General features: G+C 42.2%; 1 long non-coding RNA gene across 1 annotated transcript in view; it reads right to left on the reverse strand.

The window, feature by feature from the left end:
• The window catches only part of LOC126175075 (uncharacterized), a 61427-nt gene extending 37215 nt beyond the window's left edge, over nt 1-24212 (reverse strand). Inside the window, exon 1 of the long non-coding RNA XR_007535518.1 lies at nt 24103-24212. This is a non-coding gene — a long non-coding RNA (uncharacterized LOC126175075). The remainder of the gene's footprint in view (nt 1-24102) is intronic.
• Nucleotides 24213-25196: the final 984 nt, after the last annotated feature.

Consider the following 25196-nt stretch of genomic DNA (forward strand, 5'->3'; position numbering starts at 1 on the left):
AGGAGGTTAGCAGCACGAGGCCCGGCCCAGCGCGCCCCCTGCAGTCGCGGCGGCTCGTGACGATGCCACGAGTCGCCGGTGCAGCAGCGGGCAACGCCCTCTGCCGGCCAGTCCTCCGGGACAGCGTCACAGATGACGACGACGTAACAGCGACCGAACGCCCAATCGGTCGAACCGAATGCCGACGCCCACCTCTGATGCCCTTAAATCGCGCAGACCGCTGCTGAATCTGCCGGTTACGCGGCGGCGTGTTTATTAGAAGGTTCTCGATGAGTTGGCTGATGCAACCGCACCACACGCGGCCAGCGCCTGCGTAATTCTGCTAATGCTGCGTTCTGGCTGTTGATGGATGCCGCGCACGTACACACGTACCGACGCTCGTTGTAAAACTGTGTCACCTGCATAACGCTCCGGCCGGCCTTCGTCCGCCGTCTGCCGTGAGGCTGGCGCATCGCGCACTGAAACACACTAAATCACAATTTCGCACTGTATTTCCTAAAAATACCCCCTTGTCCTCTACACACAGAACTGCCGAGTTTGGTGTACTGTTAAACTGCGTGTCTTGCACGAAGAGCTATTTCACTTGCCGTATGCGACTCTGTGGTGTGGATTAACGGGCACCTTCATTCTCAATCCATTCTTCCTTGAAGAGAATACATCCAGAAGGCCTTTCAGGTGCACCGTGATGTCTGTATGTAATTGAGACCTTCCTGTACAGTAAATGAGTCCTATTCTGGTAGAGCATAACTGTGTGGAATCCACTGTTTTCATGCAAATTGGGGCAACACCTCACGTCACTCGCCCATCCTTTAAGACCTGCTTAATGCATCCTTCCATGAAGATGTCATCTCCAGAGGTTTTCCAGGTGCATGGCCTATAAGATCACCTGAATTGAATCCATGTGCCTTTTGGCTCTGGGGGTATCTAAAAGAATGCGTTCACAAGGAGTTTGGTATTTACCTTACTCGAAGGCCAATGCACAGGAACACGCTACACAGGTTCCACTGTAACTGCTGTGAGCAACTGTTGATGCAGCATAGCATGGATGTCTCTGGTGCTCATACTGGAAAAACTGTGTACGCGAGACAGTTAATAGTAAAATCAACAGTATGCCTTTCGCATTCGTTTCACCTTTTATGCCTACGTTCCATTCCTAATCCATAGAATTTGGAAACATTTCTATACATCTTTCTTGCACTCACGTTGCCAGATTTGCACCTGGTGGCCAAAATTGTAACTGAATTTTTTGCAGCGCAAATCGGTTCCGCATTAACGCATTAGGATATCTACCAAGTTTTGCAGCCATTCGATAATTACAGGCCACGCTGGACATCCGTGAGTAGCTGCACTTTGATTATAGCCACACACAACGAAACTTGGATCATACATAGCATAATATAGTATAGTACAAAAGGTAACCGAAAAAATTATACAATGAGACGAGCAGAAATGACACTTTTGTCCAAAGACAATAATTATACTGACGTCACCTCGATTTATGATGGTACCCTGGACGTTACGAAAGGCATGACATGGTTCTTTAAGAGCTATGTAATCACCATGCATCGTATTGCATGCTGTTCATTTTTGGAACACAGCCTGCGACCAGTTTAGAGAAAGAAGCGGCGATACTTTCTGCTGGACCCACCCATCGTTTTGCAGGACAATGTTCGGGCACATACGACCCAAGTTGTGACTGATTTATTCGATCGATAAGTCTAGGAAGTGCTGTGTGATTTCAACTTCATTCGTGAACTGAAGGAAGCACGTCATGGCATTCGCTTCAGAGCTGCTGCAGAGATTCGTCGTGCAATAGACCACTCCACCCGACCTATCATAAATGGTGCTGTTAACAGTACCCTACGACTTCGATATCGCTGGTAACGGGTTGTAGACGATGCTGGTAATTACTTCGAAGGGTAGTAAAACTTTAAAACATGTATCTATTTTGTATAAGTTTAAAATAAATGGTTGCCAATATTAAAGTTTCAACTCCCCTAGAATCGTAACTACAGTCTTTAATGAAAACTGTTTGGAAGACACAAAGCACAGCTGAAAACTCGGAAACCAGTTATTTATCCGACATTAAAAAAAAATCATCCTCTTGTGTGTGATGACCACAGAAGAGTTGCATAGCGTGATGCTACACACAAAATCATATCGACTGCTTTATAAAAAGACTGATCCTAATAACTGAAGAACCAGTAGGGGACTACCAATGTGGCTACCGCAAAAACAGATCCACACTGGAGCATTTGTACATCCTGAGACAAATATCGCAGAAGAGATGGTGGTATGAGACAGATGCCCACGTCCTGTCTGTAGATTTCAGAAATATCTGACAACAAACGGCAACCGACATGGGGTGTAACAACAGTCTTGGGGGCAACGTCCTTACTTTCATATTGCAAGAACTTTCGTACTCTATTGCTTTTATTTTCGACTGCTTCGCACTGAGTTGGGTTGGGTTGTTTGGGGGAAGAGACCAAACTGCGAGGTCATCGGTCTCGTCGGATTAGGGAAGGAAGTCGGCCGTGCCCTTTCAAAGGAACCATCCCGGCATTCGCCTGGAGCGATTTAGGGAAATCACGGAAAACCTAAATCAGGATGGCCGGATGCGGGATTGAACCGTCGTCCTCCCGAATGCGAGTCCAGTGTGCTAACCACTGCGCCACCTCGCTCGGTCCGCACTGAGTCCGCTTTAGACTAAGGTGACCAGATTGATGGAGTCTCTGTTGATCCATTGTGGACTTGGAACAGCGGCTGGTCAAATGTTTAACAACGAAATTCGCCGAACAGCCGTGCAGTTGAGATATTATTTTATTTTCGGTACTAGTTTCGGCAGTTCATTATGCCATCTTCAGGACTCAAATGCACCTCTCAAAAATAATCGATATTTGCATACTAGGGCCATGCGTTTCTGGACGTCGTGAATTCGTAGCTCAAGTACTCGCTTCGTAGACTTGACTGCAACTGGGCCAGAAACACATGGCCCCAGTATGCCAATACCAATTATTTCTGAGAGGTGCATGTGAGGCCTGAAAATGGCATAATGACTGACGAAACTGGTAGCGAAAACGAAATAAAATAACAACTCAATTACACAGCTGTTTGGCGAATTTAACTGTTAAAGGTTGATGGCGTCTTCCTTGTGAAAGGCACCGAATACAGTTCTGATTTGTCGTTTCCCCCCGCCCATGAACCATGGACCTTTCCGTTGGTGGGGAGGCTTGCGTGCCTCAACGATACAGATAGCCGTACCGTAGGTGCAACCATAACGGAGGGGTATCTGTTGAGAGGCCAGACAAACGTGAGGTTCCTGAAGAGGGGCAGCAGCCTTTTCAGCAGTTGCAGGGGCAACAGTCTGGATGATTGATTGATCTGGCCCTGTAACACTAATCAAAACGGCCTTGCTGTTTTGGTACTGCGAACGGCTGAAAGCAAGGGGAAACTACAGCCGTAATTTTTCCCGAGGGCATGCAGCTTTACTGTATGATTAAATGATGATGGAGTCCTCTTGGGTAAAATATTCCGGAGGTAAAATAGTCCACCATTCGGATCTCCGGGCGGGGACTACTCAAGAGGACATCGTTATCAGGAGAAAGAAAACTAGCATTCTGGTCAGGTGAATACACAGTTATAAATACAAAATAAAATAGGGGTAATGCAAGAGTAGGTTCAATAATGAATAAAAAATAGGAGTGCGGGTAAGCTACTACAAACAGCATAGTGAACGTATTATTGTGGCCAAGATAGACACGAAGCCCACGCCTACTGCAGTAGTACAAGTTTATATGCCAACTAGCGCTGCAGATGATGAAGAAGTTGATGAAATGTATGATGAGAGAAAAGAAATTATTCAGGTAGTGAAGGGAGATGAAAATTTAATAGTCTTGGGTGACTGGAATTAGACAGTAGGAAAAGGAAGAGAAAGTAACTTAGTAGGTGAATATGGATTGGGGCTAAGAAATGAAAGAGGAAGCCTCCTGGTAGAATTTTTGCACACAGCATAACTTAATCATAGCTAACACTTGGTTCAAGAATCATAAAGAAGGTTGTATACATGAAAGAACCCTGGAGATACTAAAAGGTTTCAGATAGATTATATAATGGTAAGACAGAGATTTAGGGACCAGATTTTAAATTGTAAGACATTTCCAGGGGCAGATGTGGGCTCTGACCACAATCTGTTGGTTATGAACTGTAGATTAAAACTGAAGAAACTGCAAAAAGGTGGGAATTTAAGGTGATGGGACCTGGATAAACTGCAAGAACCAGAGGTTGTACATAGTTTCAGGGAGAGCATAAGGGAACAATTGACAGGAAGGGGGGAAAGAAATACAGTAGAAGAAGAATGGGTAGCTTTGAGGAATGAAATAGGGAAGGCAGCGGAGGATCAAGTAGGTAAAAAGACGAGGGCTAGTAGAAATCCTTGGGTAACAGAAGAGATACTGAATTTAATTGATGAAAGGAGAAAATATAAAAATGCAGTAAATGAAGCAGCCAAAAGGGAATACAAACGTCTCAAGAACGAGATCGACGGGAAGTGCAAAATGGCTAAACAGGGATGGCTACAGGACAAATGTAAGGATGTAGAGGGTTATCTCACTAGGGGTAAGATAGATACTGCCTACAGGAAAATTAAAGAGACCTTTGGAGAAAAGAGAACCACTTGTATGAATATCAAGAGCTCAGATAGCAACCCAGTTCTAAGCAAAGAAGGGAAGGCAGAAAGGTGGAAGGAGTATATAGAGGGTTTATACAAGGGCGATGTACTTGAGGACAATATTATGGAAATGGAAGAGGAGGTAGATGAAGATGAAATTGGAGATATGATACTGAGTGAAGAGTTTGACAGAGCACTGAAAGACCTAAGTCGAAACAAGGCCCTGGGAGTAGACAACATTCCAGTAGAACTAGTGACAGGCTTCGGAGAGCCAGTCCTGACAAAACTCTACCATCTGGTGAGCAAGATGTACGAGACAGGCGAAATTCCCTCAGACTTCAAGAAGAATGTAATAATTTCAATCCCAAAGAAAGCAGGTGTTGACAGATGTGAAAATTACCGAACTATCAGTTCAATAAGTCACAACTGCAAAATATTAACGCGAATTCTTTACAGACGAATGGAAAAACAGGTAGACGCCGACCTCAGGGAAGATTAGTTTGGATTCCTTAGAAATGTTGGAACACGTGAGGCAATACTGAAACTACGACTTATCTTAGAAGAAAGATTAAGGAAAGGCAAACCTACGCTTCTAGCATTTGTAGACTTAGAGAAAGCTTTTGACAATGTTGACTGGAATACTCTCTTTCAAATTCTGCAGGTGGCAGGGGTAAAATACAGGGAGCGAAAGGCTATTTACAATTTGTACAGAAAGGAGATGGCAGTTATAAGAGTCGAGGGGCATGAAAGGGAAGCAGTGGTTGGGAATGGAGTGAGACAGGGTTGTAGCCTATCCCAGATGTTATTCAGTCTGTATATCGAGCAAGCAGTACAGGAAACAAAAGAAAAATTCGGAGTAGGTATTAAAATCCATGGAGAAGAAATAAAAACATTGAGGTTCGCCGATGACATTGTAATTCTGTCAGAGACAGCAAAGGACTTGGAAGAGCAGTTGAACGGAATGGGCAGTGTCTCGAAAGGAGGATATAAGATGAACATCAACAAAAGGAAAACGAGGATAATGGAATGTAGTCGAATTAAGTCGGGTGATGCTGAGGGAATTAGATTAGGAAATGAGACAATTCAAGTAGTAAAGGAGTTTTGCTATTTGGGGAGCAAAATAACTGATGGTGGTCGAATTAGAGAGGATATAAAATGTAGACTGGCAATGGCAAGGAAAGCGTTTCTGAAGAAGAGAAATTTGTTAACATCAAGTATTGATTTAAGTGTCAGGAAGTCGTTTCTGAAAGTATTTGTATGGAGTGTAGCCATTTATGGAAGTGAAACGTGGACGATAAATAGTTTAGACAAGAAGAGAATAGAAGCTTTCGAAATGTGGTGCTACAGAAGAATGCTGAAGATTAGATGGGTAGATCACATAACTAATGAGGAGGTATTGAATAGCATTGGGGAGAAGAGGAGTTTGTGGCACAACTTGTCTAGAAGAAGGGATCGGTTGGTAGGGCATGTCCTGAGGCATCAAGGGATCACCAATTTAGTACTTGGGGGCAGCGTGGAGGGTAAAAATCGTGGTGGGAGACCAAGAGATGAATACACTAAGCAGATTCAGAAGGATGTAGGCTGCAGTAGGTACTGGGAGATGAAGAGGCTTGCACTGGATAGAGTAGCATGGAGAGCTGCATCAAACCAGTCTCAGGACTGAAGACCATAACAGCAGCAAGAACAACAACAACAACATTGTCGTTTTGTGGACAAAATAAGATTTGTGAGTAAACTGACTTCGTTGCAGACTGAACTCAACACGTCACTCTTAACGAAATGGTATCGACAGGTTTGATGGTAATTTCAGGAGTAGCACAAGGAACTGTGATACGACCGTTGCTGTTTACATAAGTATAAATGATCCAGCGAGTAACATTGGAGGTTCCATGTGGCTGTTCACAGAAGATGTACACTGTCTACTAAAAAGTGTCTGGACACCTCTATATAATGCTGAATTGACCACCAGATGTCACGAGAGGTGGACGCCCCCCTCCCCCTCCCTCCCCTCTCCACCCCTGATTTTAAAAGGAGGTGAGAAGAGGAGCGGTAACAGAAGAGCTGAGTGACTTCAAATATGGACAAGTCATTGGATGAGACCTGAACAACAACACTCGTACATCTGCCTAAGTTCACTGCTGGTGATGTGGGTGTGAAGTGTACCATAAACGCGAAGGAACGACCACAGCTAAACCAACAACCAGGCGCAGCTCGTGCACTGACGGAAAGGGACCGTCGAGCATTGCGGAGGGTGGTTATAAGAAATCGCTTGAAATGATCGCAATCAATTACCCGCGAGCTCCAAAATGCTACCAGTAGTCCATCTACCATGCTGATGTTATGGTCATCAGTCCGAAGACTGTTTTGATACAGCTCTCCATGCTACCCTATCCTGTGGAAGCCTCTTCATCTGCAAATAACTACACTCATGCTCATAAATTAAGGATATGCTGATACATGGTGATAAAACGCTCTGGTTGGCGGTTTGCGAGTTTAAATCACCTCGGTGTATGACAATGCGGTGCATTTGACCTGCGGTCGTCGCACGGTGGCGCTGGCAGCAGTCCACATACGCAGAGGTGTGTTGGTGCATGTCAGAGTACGGTGCAGCGAGTAAGTGTGAAGACGTTTTCATACGTGCTAATGGTGACTTTTGAAAATGGCTCAGAGAACACATATTCATGACGTTATGAGGGGTGGAATGCTAGGGCGACTGGAGGCTGGTCAAACACAGCAGGTCGTAGCACGGGCACTCCGTGTACCACAAAGTGTGATCTCAAGATTATGGCAACAATTCTAGCAGACAGAAAAAGTGTCCAAGCGCCACAGTACTGGACATCCACAGTGTACAACACCACAAGAAGGCCGATGTCTCACCATCAGTGTCTGCAGACGGCCACGGAGTACTACAGGTAATCTTGCTCGGGATCTTACCGCAGCCACTGGAACAGGTGTCTCCAGACACAAAGTCTACAGATGACTGGACAGACATGGTTTATTCGCCCGGAGACCTGTAAGGTGCATTCCACTGACCCCTGGCTACAGGAGAGCCGTAAAGCCTGGTGTCAAGACGCACAACACGTGGTCATGGGAACAGTGGTCCCAGGTTATGTTCACGGACGCATCCAGTTATAGCCTGAACAGTGATTCTCGCCGGGTTTTCATCTGGCGTGAACCAGGAACCAGATACCAACCCCTTAATGTCCTTGAAAGGGAGCTGTATGGAGGTCGTGGTTTGATAGTGTGGGGTGAGATTATGATTGGTGCACATACACCCCTGCATGTCTTTGACAGAGGAACTCTAACAGGTCAGGTGTATCGGGAAGTCATTTTGCACCAGTATGTCCGCCTTTTCAGGGGTGCAATGGGTCCCACCTTCCTCCTGATGGATGATAACGCACGGCCCCACCAAGCTGCCATCGTGGAGGAATACCTTGAAATAGAAGATATCAAGTGAATGGAGTGGACTGCCTGTTCTCCATACCTTATCCCCATCGAGCACGTCTGGGATGCTCTCGGTCGACGTATCGCTGAACGTCTTCACACCCCTAGGACACTTCAGGAGCTCCGACAGGCACTGGTGCAAGAATGGGAGGCTATACCATCTGATCCAGAGTATTCCAACCAGTTGTGCGGCCTGTGTAAGTGTGCATGGTGATCATATCCCATATTGATGTCGATGTACATGGGCAGGGAACAGTGGCGTTTTGTAGCACAAATGTTTCGGGACGGTTTTCTCAATTTATCACCAATACTGTGGACTTACAGATCTGTGTCGTGTGTGTTCCATAGGTGCTTATGCTATTAGCGCCAGTTTTGTGTAGTACCACGTTGTGTGGCATCACATTCTTCAAAGATCCTTAATTTATGAGCACGAGTGTACTTCAGTCTACATCTTTCTGAATCTGCTTATTGTATTCATCTCTTGGGATCTCACTCTCGGGCAATAAGTGGTGTAAATTCACGAGCCTCTTGTCGCCCCCTTTTCACGAGTCTGGATATTTTGACATTGGCCTCTCAATATATATATTCCTTACCGTCATTTCTTGTTAACAATATTAACTTATTCCTAAGAGTACGCAGCTTTCACTCGGTTAATACTCGGCAGAAATCAAACCTGCATTTGGATCGGACTTCCTTAATTCTTGTGCAAAAAGGTGTGCAGTATACTGCTGCATCCATTTTCAAAAAGCTACCACTAGAATTAAAAAATCTTAGCCGTAATCCACGCGCTTTCACATCGAAACCGAAGAGTTTTCTCATGGGTCACTCCTTCTATTCTGTTGAGGAGTTCCTTGAAAAATTAAGCTGTTCATTGCGCTTATTTAAACTTATGGACTGACTTTTTTCGGGTTGATAAACATTTATGTTTATCTGTTATTAATTTTATGTTGTTATTTCATGTACTGACACCTTGGAGATTTGTCTCTCAATTTGGTCCTACGGAACGAGACGTGTAAATAAAAAAAGAATTAAAAATAAAGTTCACTTAGCTCTGATATAATGCAGTCACGACTACACAGAACACTATTCTGATCACGAATGACACTTGCAAGGTACTGACGACGTTTCACAGGTGCCGTTCGCGGTCAAATACAACAGCGCAACCTGGGGGCTTGTCTAGGATCTGCATTTGTTTTCGAGCATGCGTTTCTCGCGGCGTTTCCATATTTCTGACAAACCTGCGTAGCAACGCCTGAGGAATGTTGCGCAGCGCAGGATGACTTTCAAAGGTTCAATGATCGTTCCGGAATTGTCAGCTGACCCTGAACTTAGACAAATGTAACGTAGTGCTCATAAATAGGCGAAGAAATCCACTATTTTACGATTACATTCCTGGTGACAAACGTGGGGAAACAGTTGTTAGCCGGCCGGTGTGGTCGTGAGGTTCTAGGCGCTTCAGTCTGGAACCGCTTGACCGCTACGGTCGCAGGGTTGAATCCTGCCCGGGTCATGGATGTGTGTGATGTCCTTAGGTTAGTTTGATTTAAGTAGTTCTAAGTTCTAGGGGACTGATGACCTCAGATATTAAGTCCCATAATGCTCAGAGCCACTTGACCATTTGAAACAGTTGTTGTTGTTGTTGTGGTCTTCAGTCCTGAGACTGGTTTGACGCAGCTCTCCATGCTACTCTATCCTGTCCAAGATTCTTCATCTCCCAGTACGTACTGAAGCCTACATCCTTCTGAATCTGCTTAGTGTATTCATCTCTTGGTTTCCCTCTACGATTCTTACCCTCCACGCTGCCCTCCAATACTAAATTGGTGATCCCTTGATGCCTCAGAACATGTCCTACCAACCGATCCCTTCTTCTAGTCAAGTTGTGCCACAAACTCCTCTTCTCCCCAACCCTATTCAGTACCTCCTCATTAGTTATGTGATCTACCCATCTAATCTTCAGCATTATTCTGTAGCACCACATTTCGAAAGCTTCTATTCTCCTCTTGTCCGAACTATTTATCGTCCATGTTTCACTTCCATACATGGCTACACTCCATACAAATACTTTCAGAAACGACTTCCTGACACTTAAATCTATACTCGATGTTAACAAATTTGTCTTCTTCAGAAACGCTTTCCTTGCCATTGCCAGTCTACATTTTATATCATCTCTACTTCGACCATCATCAGTTATTTTGCTCCCCAAATAGCAAAACTCCTTTACTACTTGAAGTGTCTCATTTCCTAATCTAATTCCCTCAGCATCACCCGACTTAATTCGACTACATTCCATTATCCTCAATTTTGCTTTTGTTGATGTTTATCCTCCTTTCAAGACACTGTACATTCCGTTCAACTGCTCTTCCAAGTCCTTTGCTGTCTCTGACGGAATTACAATGTCATCGACGAACCTTAAAGTTTTTATTTCTTCTCCATGGATTTTAATACCTACTCCGAATTTTTCTTTTGTTTTCTTTACTGCTTGCTCAATATACAGATTGAACAACATCGAGGAGAGGCTACAACCATGTCTCACTCCCTTCCCAACCATTGCTTCCCTTTCGTGCCCCTCGACTCTTATAACTGCCATCTGGTTTCTGTACAAATTGTAAATAGCTTTTCGCTCCCTGTATTTTACCCCTGCCTGCTTCAGAATTTGAAAGAGAGTATTCCAGTCAACATTGTCAAAAGCTAACTCTAAGTCTACAAATGCTAGAAACGTAGGTTTGCCTTTTCTTAATCTAGCTTCTAAAATAAGTCGTCGGGTCAGTATTGCCTCACGTGTTCCCAATTTTCTACGGAATCCAAACTGACCTTCGCCGACGTCGGCTTCTACCAGTTTTTCCATTCGTCTGTAAATAATTCGCGTTAGTGTTTTGCAGCCGTGACTTATTGAACTGATAGTTCGGTAATTTTCACATATGTTAACGCCTCCTTTCTTTGGGATTGGAATTATTAAATTCTTCTTGAAGTTTGAGGGTATTTCGCCTGTCTCATACATTTTGCTCACCAGATGGTAGAGTTTTTTCAGGACTGGCTCTCCCAAAGCTGTCAGTAGTTCTAATGAAATGTAGTCTACTCCCGTGGCCTTGTTTCGACTTAGGTTATATCTCCCATTTGTGGAAACAGTAACTGCCGTAAAATATCTCGGAGCGACCTGAAGCGGAATGGGCACGTAATACAAATTACGGGAAAAACAGACGTCAGGACGAGATGAACTGGAAGAGTATTAAGGAAGTGTAGCTCGTCAACGATAAAAGTAACTTGTTGGAGTTACATCTACATCTCTACAAGATGCAGAGTACTAAAGCAATTAAATGATCACTTTTTTCAAATGCTGCAATTGTTTCCCAGTGCGATGCAGAATTTTGAGATTTGCGTCAACGGTGTCTACGACTTCCTTGTGTAATGGTACAAAAGCGTGACGCCCTACTACCTTGCCGTCGGATTCGGCGATGCTTCAGATAGCAGCGTCTCCACACATAAGGTAAACAGGCAAAAACTCAGAAGCCCAGTGACGTGTCAACTGGGTTTCAAATAGCTCTGAGCACTATGGGACTTCACATCTGAGGTCATCAGTCCCCTGGAACTTAGAACTACTTAAACCTAACTAACCTAAGGACATCACACACATCCATGCCCGAGGCAGGATTCGAACTTGCGACCGTAGTGGTCGCACGGTTCCAGACTGAAGCGTCTAGAACCGCTCGGCCACCAACGGCCGGCTCAACTGGGTTTATGATGTCACATTGGCACCAAATTTTCCCACAATTCTGCACAAAGATACCTTGGACGTGTCACTCGATGGGAAGCTTGACACATCTACATCTAGACAGGAACACCGCAAGCCACCGTACGGTGCGTGGCGGAGGGGACCCTGTACCACTACTAGTCGGTCCCCTCCCCTGTTTCACTCGCTAATAGTGCGAGGGAAAAACGACCGTTTCTATGCCTCCGCATGAGCCCTAACTTCTCGTATCTTATCTTCGTGATTCTTAAGCGCTATGTATGTTGACTGCGGTAGAATCGTTCGGCAGTCAGCTACAAATTCCGGTTCTCTAAATTATCTCAACACTGTTTCTCGAAAAGAACGTCGCCTTCCCTCCATGGATTCCCGTTTGAGTTCCCGACGCATCTACGTAACACTAACATGATGTTCAAACCTACCGGTAACAAATCTAGCAGCCCGACTCTGAACTGCTCCAATCCGACCTGGTGCGGATCCCAAACACTCGAGCAGTACTCAAGAATAGATCGCCCTAGCGTCCTATATGGGGTCTTCTTTACGGGTGAACCAATGTATCTTAAAATTCTCCCAAGAAACCGAAGTCGACCATTCGCCTTTGCTACCACAGTTCTCACATGCTCGTTCCATCTCATATCGCATTGCAACGTTACGCCCGGATATTTAAACGACTTGACTGTGTCAAGCAGGACACTAGTAATACTGTATCCGAACATTACAGGTTTGTTCTTCCTACTCATCCGCGTTAACTTACATATTTCCACATTTAACAATATATATAAATGACCTAGTAGATAGTGTCGGAAGTTCCATGCGGCTTTTCGCGGATGATGCTGTAGTATACAGAGAAGTTGCAGCATTAGAAAATTGTAGCGAAATGCAGGAAGATCTGCAGCGGATAGGCACTTGGTGCAGGGAGTGGCAACTGACCCTTAACATAGACAAATGTAATGTATTGCGAATACATAGAAAGAAGGATCCTTTATTGTATGATTATATGATAGCGGAACAGATACTGGTAGCAGTTACCTCTGTAAAATATCTGGGAGTACGCGTGCGGAACGATTTGAAGTGGAATGATCATATAAAATTAATTGTTGGTAAGGCGGGTACCAGGTTGAGATTCATTGGAAGAGTCCTTAGAAAATGTAGTCCATCAACAAAGAAGGTGGCTTACAAAACACTCGTTCGACCTATACTTGAGTATTGCTCATCAGTGTGGGGTCCGTACCAGATCTGGTTGACGGAAGAGATAGAGAAGATCCAAAGAAGAGCGGCGCGTTTCGTCACAGGGTTATTTGGTAAGCGTGATAGCGTTACGGAGATGTTTAGCAAACTCAAGTGGCAGACTCTGCAAGAGAGGCGCTCTGCATCGCGGTGTAGCTTGCTTTCCAGGTTCCGAGAGGGTGCGTTTCTGGATGAGGTATCGAATATATCGCTTCCCCCTACTTATACCTCCCGAGGAGATCACGAATGTAAAATTAGAGAGATTCGAGCGCGCACGGAGGCTTTCAGACAGTCGTTCTCCCCGCGAACCATACGCGACTGGAACAGAAAAGGGAGGTAATGACAGCGGCACGTAAAGTTCCCTCCGCCACACACCGTTGGGTGGCTTGCGCAGTATAAATGTAGATGTAGATAGATGTAAACTTAGGGCTAGCTGCCATTCATCAACCAACTGGAAAGATTGTGTCGTCTCATATCTTCCTATAGTCACTCAACTTCGACACCTTACCGTTCACCACGGCATGATCGGCAAACAACCGCAGATTCCTGCCCACCGTGTCCACCAAACCATTTATGTAAATAGAGAACAACAGAGGTCCCATCACACTCCCCCGGGGCACTCCTCACGACACCCTTGTCTACCATAGTTTTAAGAACTTCAACGAATCCTTAGTTAAGTACATGAACAGCACCGTACGTCCCAGGCCAAAACGTTGGGTTTAGTGGAGTTAATGCTATCCTTGAAGCTACTTGTTCGACTCACTCTCGAGTATTGCTCCTTGGCTTGACTGAAGTGATAGACTAGATACGAATTAGGTTCCTTTCGGAGTATGCCGATGCATTAGCTCCATACTTAACAATCATATACAACTGTTTGCTCGACGAAAGATCCGTACCCAAAGACTGGAAAGTTGCACAGGTCACACCAATATTCAAGAAAGGTAGTAGGAGTAATCCGCTAAATTACAGGCCCATATCGTTAACGTCGATATCCTGCAGGATTTTAGTACATATATTGTGTTCGTACATTATGAATTACCTCGAAGAAAACTGTCTATTGACACACAGTCAACATGGATTTAGAAAACACCGTTCCTGTGAAACACAACTAGCTATTTATTCACACGAAGTGTTGAGTGCTATTGACAAGGGATTCCAGGTCGATTCCGTATTTCTGGATTTCCGGAAGGCTTTTGACACTGTACCACACAAGCGGCACGTAGTGAAATTGCGTGCTTATGGAGTATCGTCTCAGTTATGTGACTGGATTTGTGATTTCCTGTCAGAGAGGTCACAGTTCATAGTAACTGACGGAAAGTCTTCGAGTAAAACAGAAGTGATTTCTGACGTTCCCCAAAGTAGTGTTATAGGACCTTTGCTGTTCCTTATCTATATAAACGATTTGGGAGATATTCTGAGCAGCCGTCTTCGGTTGTTTGCAGATGACGCTGTCGTTTATCGACTAATAAAGTCATCAGAAGATAAAAAAGAACAACTGCAAAACGATTTAGAAAAGATATCTGAATGGTGCGAAAAGTGGCAGTTTACCCTAAATAACGAGAAGTGTGAGGTCATCCACATGAGTGCTAAAAGGAACTCGTTAAACTTCGGTTACACGATAAATAAGTCTAATCTAAAAGCCGTAAATTCAACTAAATACCTAGGTATTACAATTACGAACAACTTAAATTGGTAGGAACTTGTAGAAAATCGTGTGGGGGAAAGCTAACCAAAGACTGCGTTTTATTGGCAGAACACTTAGAAAATGTAACAGACCTACTAAGGAGACAGCCTACGGTACACTATGCTTGTCCATCCTCTTTTAGAATACTGCTGCGCTGTGTGGGATCCTTACCAGATAGGACTGACGGAGTACATCTAAAATGTTCAAAGAAAGGCAGCACGTTTTGTATTATCGCGAAATATGGGAGAGGGTGTCACAGAAATGATACAGGATTTGGGCAGGAAATCATTAAAAGAATGGCATTTTTCGTTGCGACGGAATCTTCTCACGAAATTCCAATCACCGACTTTCCCTTCCGAATGAGGAAATATTTTGTTGACACCGACCTACATATGGAGGAACGATCACCGCGATAAAATAAGGGAAATCAGAGCTCGTGCGGAAAGATATAGGTGTTCATTCTTTCCGCGCGCTATACGAGATTGGAATAATAGAGAATTGTGAAGATGGTTAGATGAACCCTTTGCCAGGCACTTAAATGTAATTTCCAGAGTATCCATGTAGATGTAGACGCAGATGTAGATGCGGAGACGGGCGACAAAATTCGTAACGGGATCGTTTACTCGCCACAGGAGAGTCGCGCAGCTTCTCAGCAAACTTCGGTGGCAGACTCGAGAAGAGAAGCGTTGTGCGTCACGGAGAGGTTTATCATCGAAATTCTAAGAGAGTGCTTTTGGGAAACAGTTGGGTAACAAATTACTTCCCGCCACATACGTCTTGCGAAATGACCACGACGAGAAAATTTGGGAAATTAGAGCTAATGAGGAGGTTTTGCGATAGTCATTCTACTTACGCGCCATTCGTGAGTGGGTCAGAGAACGGGAGGGGAATCAGATTGTGGTAGCAGAAGTAACCTCCACCACACACACTAAGTAGTCTGCGGAGTATAGACGCAGGTGTATATGCAGATTAACAGAAGTCGTGCATTCAGTTTTCTTCTTAAGACTTATTTCTACACTGCGCTTATCACGTTTCTTAATCGTTAGAGCTACGTCTACCATAGTTTTAAGAACGTCAACGAATCTTTATTGTAAGTACACGAACATCACCGTACGTCCCTGTCCAAAACGTTTGGTTTAGTGGCTTTAAAACTATCCTTGAAGCTACTCACAGAACTTGCTTTTTGAATCCTGTCACCATACTAAGCTATAGTTTTTATTTCCTTGTGTAGTAACCTCTGTTCTCTGGCTGTACAATCTACTGTGGTATCCGCTTGCAGCTGCCATGGCTTATCAGACAAAATGTTGTGGTTTCCCGCTAGAAAGCGAGCCCCGTTACGAAAGATTTATCTGTTTCCTTCCTCTGCAGTTGTCTCTTATGTCCGTCTTTCCACCGTTCTCCCTGTAGTTTGTATGCGTTATATTTCCTAGTAGGTTATCAGAATATCGAAAGTCAGCTGAGAATGATAGCTACGCGTTAGAAGAGGCGTAGGTAAATGGAATACTTAACAGGGTGTCCTGCGAAGGAGCTCCTAAATTTAAAAGTAAATATCTCGAAAATTAAGGTCGATAGACGAGTACAACAAACGGTATGCTTACTCTGTAAGCTGTAAAAATTTTATATGTAAATTATAAAGAAGTTTCACAATAATTCGAAAAGCCGCTAACTGATGGCTCTTTAATTGCAGTACGTAGTGCCTATAGATAGAGCACTCTATAGCACAAGCTGAACAATCTGTCATCTTGAATCCCACGTTGAAGACGCTCGTTTAAACTCTACGGAACGTTTTCGCTTTTTAATATGCTCTTAAGGCCATCAAAGGTATATTCCTTCCGCAAATAATATTACGGTGTAGTAAATGTATTGGCTTACATTTGACATTAAGAGGCAAGCAAATTAAAGTAGGTGATTAGTCGAGTATTTCGAGATATGACACATTCACTTAGGTGCCATGTAAGCCGTACGTTGCTGTTCTATATTTTTACCAAAATCGGTTAAAATGCGTTACCAGTATCGTATGTTCTGTTTCATATATGGTATATCCATTAAGTTTACAGTAAATAAGTGTTGCATTCGTAAACAATTACGGAATAATGTTAAAACGGAACATAACTGACATAAAAATGTCATGTCGGTAGAAGAGGGAATTGTATGAGTACTCAAAGTATATTACTGATGTCAATTTGTTGACTATTTTAACAGCTTTAAAAGAAATCTGTCAGAAGTTGTTTCAAAAAGTTAAAAAAATAACTGAGAAACGACAAACTGTTTGGTAAATCTAGGAATAAAACTAAAGCAACCTGGCATGTTGTTAAAAGGGCATTGAATGCTAGGTAATCACAGCAATACCAGATTGATTGAAAAAGCAATAAACTAACTGACCCCTCACTAGTGGCTAACACTTTTAACCGTTACTTCTCAAACATAGCTGAGCAACTGGAAGTGGAGGATTTGGCACATCAAAAAGAGTAGGGATGGCATTTGGTTTCAGTTTGTCCTCGGTTATGCTCAAACTGGCTTTCTTCAAAATGGAACTGTAGTAATAACTGCAAATATTTTCTTGTACCAACAAGTTTCGATGAGGTAAGTATCATCAATTTACTCTTTCTATAAAATTTACAGCTCCTTAGGATGACTTTTGGTTTTATACAGTTGTTGTAAATATAATCAAGAAAAGTAGCTTACACTTAAATTTGGGACAACGTTACGTCGTGTGATGTAAACATGATATGCACCAAGATTGAAATAAAAACACTTTTACATATATAATTTCATCACCACCACTCTATGAGCATATCTATTTCTAAAACAAAGGAAAAAACCCGTTTTTACTTACATTACACAGGTAGTTGTTCGATTCTGATGTCCAGTCTTTGCGCCTTTAATTTTCAAGCCACCTTTTACGCCGATCTATATCTAAAGGAAACCGATAAAACTTATAGCGACCATGTCTGCTATTATTTGAACAGTTTGGAGCTGCACACCCAACCATTTGACGCTGTGGAACAATAAAATTAAGCAAAATTCGCTGAGTCACTTACCTACGCCACGCGAAGCATGTATCAATGTCCTCGGATTGGGATTCAAAATGGCGAATTGTTCAACTCGGTATATCCAGTGCTCTACCTATAAATACTGCGCCACAGCGCAAACTCACCGTTGAAACGTGAAAGGAGGTTAACGTACCGAAGGAAGACGTTGAAGTCATGTATTGTACAGAACAACGTGAAAGCAGCCAATGCGGAAAACATTATCAGACTCTTCGCCGAAGTTCAACGGACGGGCAGTATGGCTGGTGTTCAAGCGAGAAATTTTGGCCCCAGACAAGGTGCAGTTGCTCCTGAAAATGTCGCCGCGGTTTCTGGAACTATTCAGCAAACTCCAGGGAAATACGTCAGAAGACTTGCAGAAGAGATCAGTTTGAAGAGTTCCAGCACGCAGAAAATTCTGAGACACAGCCTACAAATGTTTCCAGACAAAATCCAAAGCCACCAGGCCACACCTGTACGAGCTGAGCGACAGAACGGGCCGACTTCACGAATCAGATTCTCACAATGATTGATAATGAAAGGTTTGATTTTGGCTGCATCGGGTTCACAGGAGAGGAACATTTCCACCTGAATGGAGTCTTGAATAAACAGAAGTGACGATTTTAGGGTTCCGAAACTCGCCATTTATGTAAAGGGTAATCGCCGTATTCTCCCAAAGTTACTGTTTGCGCTACGGTATGCATCAGAGGCATTATTTGCCCTTTTTTATGCGATAAACGATCATCAGTGAACGTTATGGTGCAATTTTGGAACAATTTGTTGCCACACACCTAGCGTTAGAGGATCGCTCAGGCACTGGTTCATGCAAGATGGGGCCAAACCAGATCGCATCGAACACGTGTTTCGCTTTCTGGATGGGTACTTCAGGAATACGTTGTATTATTGCTAATTTACTGACGCAGGGATGGATTGGCCTCCATATTCGCCTGATCTGACTTCTTTTCGTGTCACACATTGAAAGACGCTGTCTATCGGAATCATGCAACCACGCTGGACGAATTCGAATCGGCGATCTGTGTGTGGCATCTGAATCCATTTCCGTTGAGACACTACAGGATGTGGTGGTAAATTTCATTGTTCGTTTGCGCTACCTCTGCACTGCGAGTGGAGGACATTTCCAAAAGACTGTGATGTGACTGCGAAGACTGTTTGCAGAGGACTAGATTAATTACGCACGCTGATACTATACGAACTGCACAACCTATAGCGCCATCTCTTTGCAGCTTTTCGTACTATTTCGAAACTTTTGTGCAAAATTCTTACAGCTTTCACAATAAACACACCTTTTGTTGCACTCGTCCATCGATTTTAGTTTCCGAGAAATTTAAATATGAAGTCAGGGACTCCTTCGCTTGGTACCATGTGTTGTGGACAGGTGACAGGTCTGCTACGAAGAGAAAGACGGTAAAGCGGATTTGAATTTTTTTTTAAGTGGCAGGAGGCGCTATGGAATGGCCCCTATTTCCCCAACCTAGTTTCGTGCCTACGACAGACACGATCAAACAGAACGAGACTTGCCTACGAATGAAGTGTAGCGTTAATAGGAAGACAGAAATAATCAGAATCACGAAAACAATTCCAAAGCTGCTAAACAGAACTCCTCACTAGTAAGGAAAACGTATTAATCCACCATTGGCAGTAGACTAACCTTCAAGAGAGATCACCGCTTTACTTTCTTTTAAGGAGTCTAATCAGGTAATACAACAGAGCAGATATAGAAATACCGGAACGTCTGGGAGATGCCAGCAGAAAACTTTAGCCTTTCCAGAATCCTAAGAAAAAGAATACTCAGAATCAACTTAAAAATTCGCATATCTCGACCTACTACAGTACCGGTATGTCATGGAAAGACTATGATTAAAGACTGTTAACATTCCCCGAAAGGCAAATATTAAGAAAATTGTTCGAACTCTAATCGATAAAGAGACCAGATAATATAGGACTGGGAAAAAAAATGAGCTACGGGAGTTGTACAAACGCCGTAACGTCGTCACAGGAGAAATATGTGCTGAGGCGGTCATATAGTTTGAATGTCGGTGAACAGGTTATCTAGCACAGTGTTATCCGGGAGAACAGATAGAACACGAGGAAGAGGAATACCCAGTAGCAGATGGCGGTTTCACATCTGGGATGACGTGTAAAGGATCGATATAAAAACCGTATTCACATTCAGTGCATTACACAGAAAGAAATGGACGAAACTTGCTGAGCAGGCGTATGGTCGGTAAGTCCCCTGCCATACAAAATAAACAGGACTGTCATATGCTGTTAACCCACTGAACTTAAGTACTTTCGTGTCACTTGCAGCCACATCGTTTGTGCCGGCCGAGAACACAGTAATATAGTCAGTCCCCAAATTATATATCTTAGAGTTGCTTCCTACCACGTTTTGGAAACAAGAATTTGGCCTAATTGTACTAGTAATATCTTGGAGATGCTTTTCTATCGTGACTGGTTCAATGTTTCTTTCACAGCTATGTGTACTAATACATATGCAGCCTTTTTTGGTATTCCACGGATTAGGTCTAAATTGGTTCTTAAGTAGTGGACGTATTCTGCCAGATTCTTTTGCTCCACAAAAATCTGACAAGCGTGTAAAAAGTTATTCACCGTCAGAACTCCCATATTTTTCCAGGTAACAGTTTTTCTGCTACCATCTTCTAAAACAGGTCTCCAAGCTGACTGGCCTAGTCTATTTGCACCTGAAACAGTAGTTGGCCCACAGTTGTTTATGTAGATTGAATGACTTGCCTCCCCACGGTTGTTCTTACGTTCATTTACTTCGCATCTAGCGTCTCTGTCCATTAATTCTCTTCTATGCTTGCAAGAACTGCGTCTCCGCTCTTTTATACGTTTCTCATCCTATTTTGATAAGGGATCAACTTTACCAAATCGAAAGTGAAATGTGGTGTCACATTGAGTGCACAGAGTACCATTTCTCACGATTCTCTTATAATTTTTGCGGAGATAACAATTAACATTTTAATTAGATGTGTTTACTCTCACTTTTGTGCCTATTTCTGAATCACACTTTTGTTTATATTCTGCCCATTTGTGATTTAAACCGCGTAATGACTTCACCTGAACAGTCTTCGTAAGTTTCTTGCCAAGATTTTCTTTATCACAATGTGAGCATAGTCCAACTTTTTGCCTTGGATTCACCATCGGTAATTAAAAATGACATAATATATATATATATATATATATATATATATATATATATATATATATATATATATATATTTGCATTCGAATGTGAAAATCAAAATATTCAACAGTAAATTTGTATCAATATTTGAAAGTAGCTTTCCTGAAAAGTTATCCAGAAAGGTCATTAGAAAACAAGTAAGCAATGGATAACTAAAGAAATTAAAATATCATATAAGAGAGAAATGGAAATTTATACGGAGGCCAGAATGAGACCAGATCTGATGTTGCTTGCATTCTACAAAAATCCTGTAATATTTTAAGGGAAGTCATTAAAATGTCCAGAAATATGCACGTTCTGACAGAAATTTATAATGGAAATGATAAAACTGAAACTATATGGGATATTGTGAAGCAGGAGACAGGACAGTTAGTCAGCAGACAAGGTACCACAACACTTGAACTAAATGGTGATGAGGCAGATAATACCCACAAGTTGCAAGTACCTTTACAAACAGTTCATAAATAAGCAACAAAAATAGGAGTAAATCATCCAGTTGAAGAAGCAAGAGGCGATGCTAAAAATGTCAATCAACATAACTTTAAGCAGCTAGAAGTAGCACCAACATCCTTCACTAAAATTAACAAAACTCTTCAAACAAAAGCTCATATGATGCTGATAGAAAACAGAATTCTGAGAAGTTGTTCTTTCTTAATAAGTAATATCCTTAGTGACATATGTAATGCATTGCTGGCACAGGGAATTTTTCCAGACAAACTAAAATATTCGCTCTCCAAACATTACAAGCCTTAAATAACGAAATATCGCCCGTAAGTAGTTTTTGTGATCTTTCCAAGGCATTTGATTGTGTAGATCATGTTACTCTCTTAGAAACACTTAGTTTTATGGAACTTCTTCATAACAAAGATGACAAGAAAGACTTAAATAATTATCAAATATTTTTCTGCCAAAGTATTCAAAAAAGTAATGTACAGTACTCAAGAGCAGTTCCACATTTAAGTAGTTAAAAGTTTACTTATCACAGCACTGCTTGGATTTCAGAAGGGTTGCTCGACTGAAAATGCTATTTATAAATTCGCTCTCCAAGTATTACAAGCCTTAAATTTCTAAATATCGTCCGTAAGTAGTTTTTGTGGTCCTTCCAAGGCATTTGATTGCGTAGATCATGTTACTTAGAAACACTTAAGTTTTATGGAACTGATGGTATTAGAAATAACTAGTTTGAACCACACTTAATAAACAAAACGCAAACGGTTGTGCTGAATAATTCAAACAAGGTAGAGAGGAGAGAAAATTTTAGTGACTGGGGAGAAATCACGAAGGGAGTTCCACAATCTTTAGTTTTGGATTCATTCCTATTCCTTATTTATGTGAACGACCTTCCACTTAGCATTTATAAAGAAGAACTGGTACTTTTCGTAGACGATACTAACGTTATAATAAACCTCATTAGAGAGAAATTACCAAAAGAGATTGTTAATGACGTTTTTCAAATAATTACTAAGTGATTCTCTGAAAATGGGCACTCCGTCACTTTCGAGAAGACTAACTACATTCAGTTCTGTACAACAGACAGTCACACCAACAATTGATGAAGCACGTGAACAGTAGTCAATAAACACGATAGAATGCTCCAAATTTTTAGGTGTATGTATTGATGAAAACTTGAACTGGAAGAAGGATATTTAGTGAACTGCTCAAACAATTAATTTCAGCTACTTTTGCTCTTCGTATAATTGCTGGTCTTGGAATCAAACCAGTAAACCTTCTGATACATTTTGCATATTCACACACAATAATGGCTTATGCAATGATTTTCTAGGACAATTCATCACTTAGAAAGCATTGATTGCACAAAAGCGAGCAGTAAGAATAATACGTAGTGTTCACCCCTAGTTGTCATGAAGACATATGTTCAAGGAGATCGGAATTTTAGCCTCACCTTTACAGTATACGTATTCGCTAACGAAATACGTCATAAATAATCCCAACGCAATCCGAGAAGAACAGTGACATCGATAACCACAATACTAGATAGAAGAAAACGACCTTTATTGCCCATTATTAAAGCTGTCAGTGGCTCGGAAAGGTGTTCAATAAGCAACAACAAAAACTTTTGATCATTTGCCCAATAACGTTAAATGTCTGACAGGTAGCAAAGCAAGGTTTAACTATAACCTTAAATCATTTCTTCTCAACAACTCCTATTCCACGGACGAATTATGTATATACATACACTGTAAACTTACTCGTTCCACGCCCTTTTGATAGAAGAATCACTCAGACGGTCAATGGAACATGTAACTAAGTAGCTACATTTTATGAACATTATGCCTTTCAACAGGCAATTTTCACAGGCGCAGGGATCCAGAGACAGCTCAGTGCTTCGTCCTTCACAGTACGATGTTGATGCTGTTCACTCTACTTATGGTTATGTTTTTCTGTTGCCTCACTGCGTTTTTCGCCGACTTTTGCGATAATTTAGCACAAAACTTACGTTTTATCACAACATACGCGGTACCTGGCGTGCATTAACCACTTTTCTTCTGTATTTTGACGTATAATTCTGGAGATGACGCATAACTCATCTATATTCGGCGTCGTGTTGGCATCTCGGCAAAGAGAACTTTGTGCAGTAGTGTTTAGAAATAACTTCGAGTCCTAGAGTGGTTACAATATCAACAAAGAGACTAAATTTACTCGTGAACCTGGGTCAGAGCATTAAATAATTCCAACACTGAACACGCGGTGTCCTCCACTCTGCTGAAGCCAGTATTCCTCCTGTATCACTGTCACTCTCGTTGTTTACTCATCAGTGTCATTCGCGAGAGGCAGCTGACTCAGCGACATCAATAATTTCACTATACTTCACCAATTTTCTAGGAAGAACACAAAAACCTCTAGACAATAACTACAACAATACTAGCACATTTTTCGTGGAATTTGGTTGAATGATGTTGCTACGACACTGAATATTCAGGACACGATCAGACAAACACCATCAAATCAATACTTTTCAACTACATTTTTTGAAATAGTCGACAGTACTGCAACTGACAATGGGTGACATCGTTGCACGTCGTTGAATGATTGTATTGTGTATTTGTCAGAGTGGCATACCTGTGGATACTGCTTTAACATTTCCATCTGTAGTTCCTGCTCCAGGCATAGATTCGAAAACTGTACATTTCTCCCACAAGGCAGAGCTAATGGTGCTGTGGCGCACGTGCGATGAATGGACGGCACAGCTCTGTCATATCAGGAAGTAGCACGGACGCTAGATTACAGTCATTATCTTTGCTGATAACCACGACTTCTGCAATCTGTATTGATTTTACGAAGCTTATTTTTTATTAACATGACCTAACTAAACTACAAATTGCCAGTTTCAAGATGGCGCCTATTGAAAAGTGCAGTGACACAAAGTTCGTAAAAAGACGAATGTTTAATAGTGCATCGTGTAAGCACTATCAGGAATGGATAGTAAATAAAAGTAATTCTGTGTGTGAAATGCAGGTCCTGACAGCACGAAAAGTGTGTAAAAGTTTGCACTGAATTTACTAGTGATGAATCTCACTGGTCATGCCTGGACTGTTTTCAGAACAAAAACACGACAGTAGCTTTAACCATGAGCTCACAGAAAGAAATTATTAAAGCGCCTCGTAGCGAGACTGACACTTTAAACGCAGAATTATTAGTGCAGAAGGAAGAAAATTGTGACCTGGAACGCGACAAAAATGATGTTGCAAAATAGCTGAGGCGCTAGCTGAAAATAACATCGTAGACAAGCTGAGTGATACATCTGTTCGTTCATAAAATGAACCTGCTGCACATACGGAAGAAACTTACACAGTAGTCTCAAAAACTTACAATAAATATAAGTGAACAAGTGTAACATACAGTAAAAAGAATTCGAACCAACTAAGCAATGAAAAATGGAACGAAAAAAAATTAATTCCTTGTTGTAGGCGATTTCGTGTTCAAGAATGTGGTATTACCGAATTCCACGATTGACGTTCGTCCAGGAATCAGGATCCACAAGTTGAAGAAACATTTCAGTAGTATACAGTGTGGTTTTAATTAAATCTTTGCTACTTGATAGTGCCCCCATGAAGAAACAGTGATCGTAGGACTATGAAACTTAATGAAAACATTTGTGAGAGAAATAGCGAATAAACCATTGAAGGAAACGCATTTTAATTTCCACATGAGAA

Source organism: Schistocerca cancellata, chromosome 3 (genome assembly GCF_023864275.1).
Source record: "Schistocerca cancellata isolate TAMUIC-IGC-003103 chromosome 3, iqSchCanc2.1, whole genome shotgun sequence".
Classification (NCBI taxonomy): domain Eukaryota; kingdom Metazoa; phylum Arthropoda; class Insecta; order Orthoptera; family Acrididae; genus Schistocerca; species Schistocerca cancellata.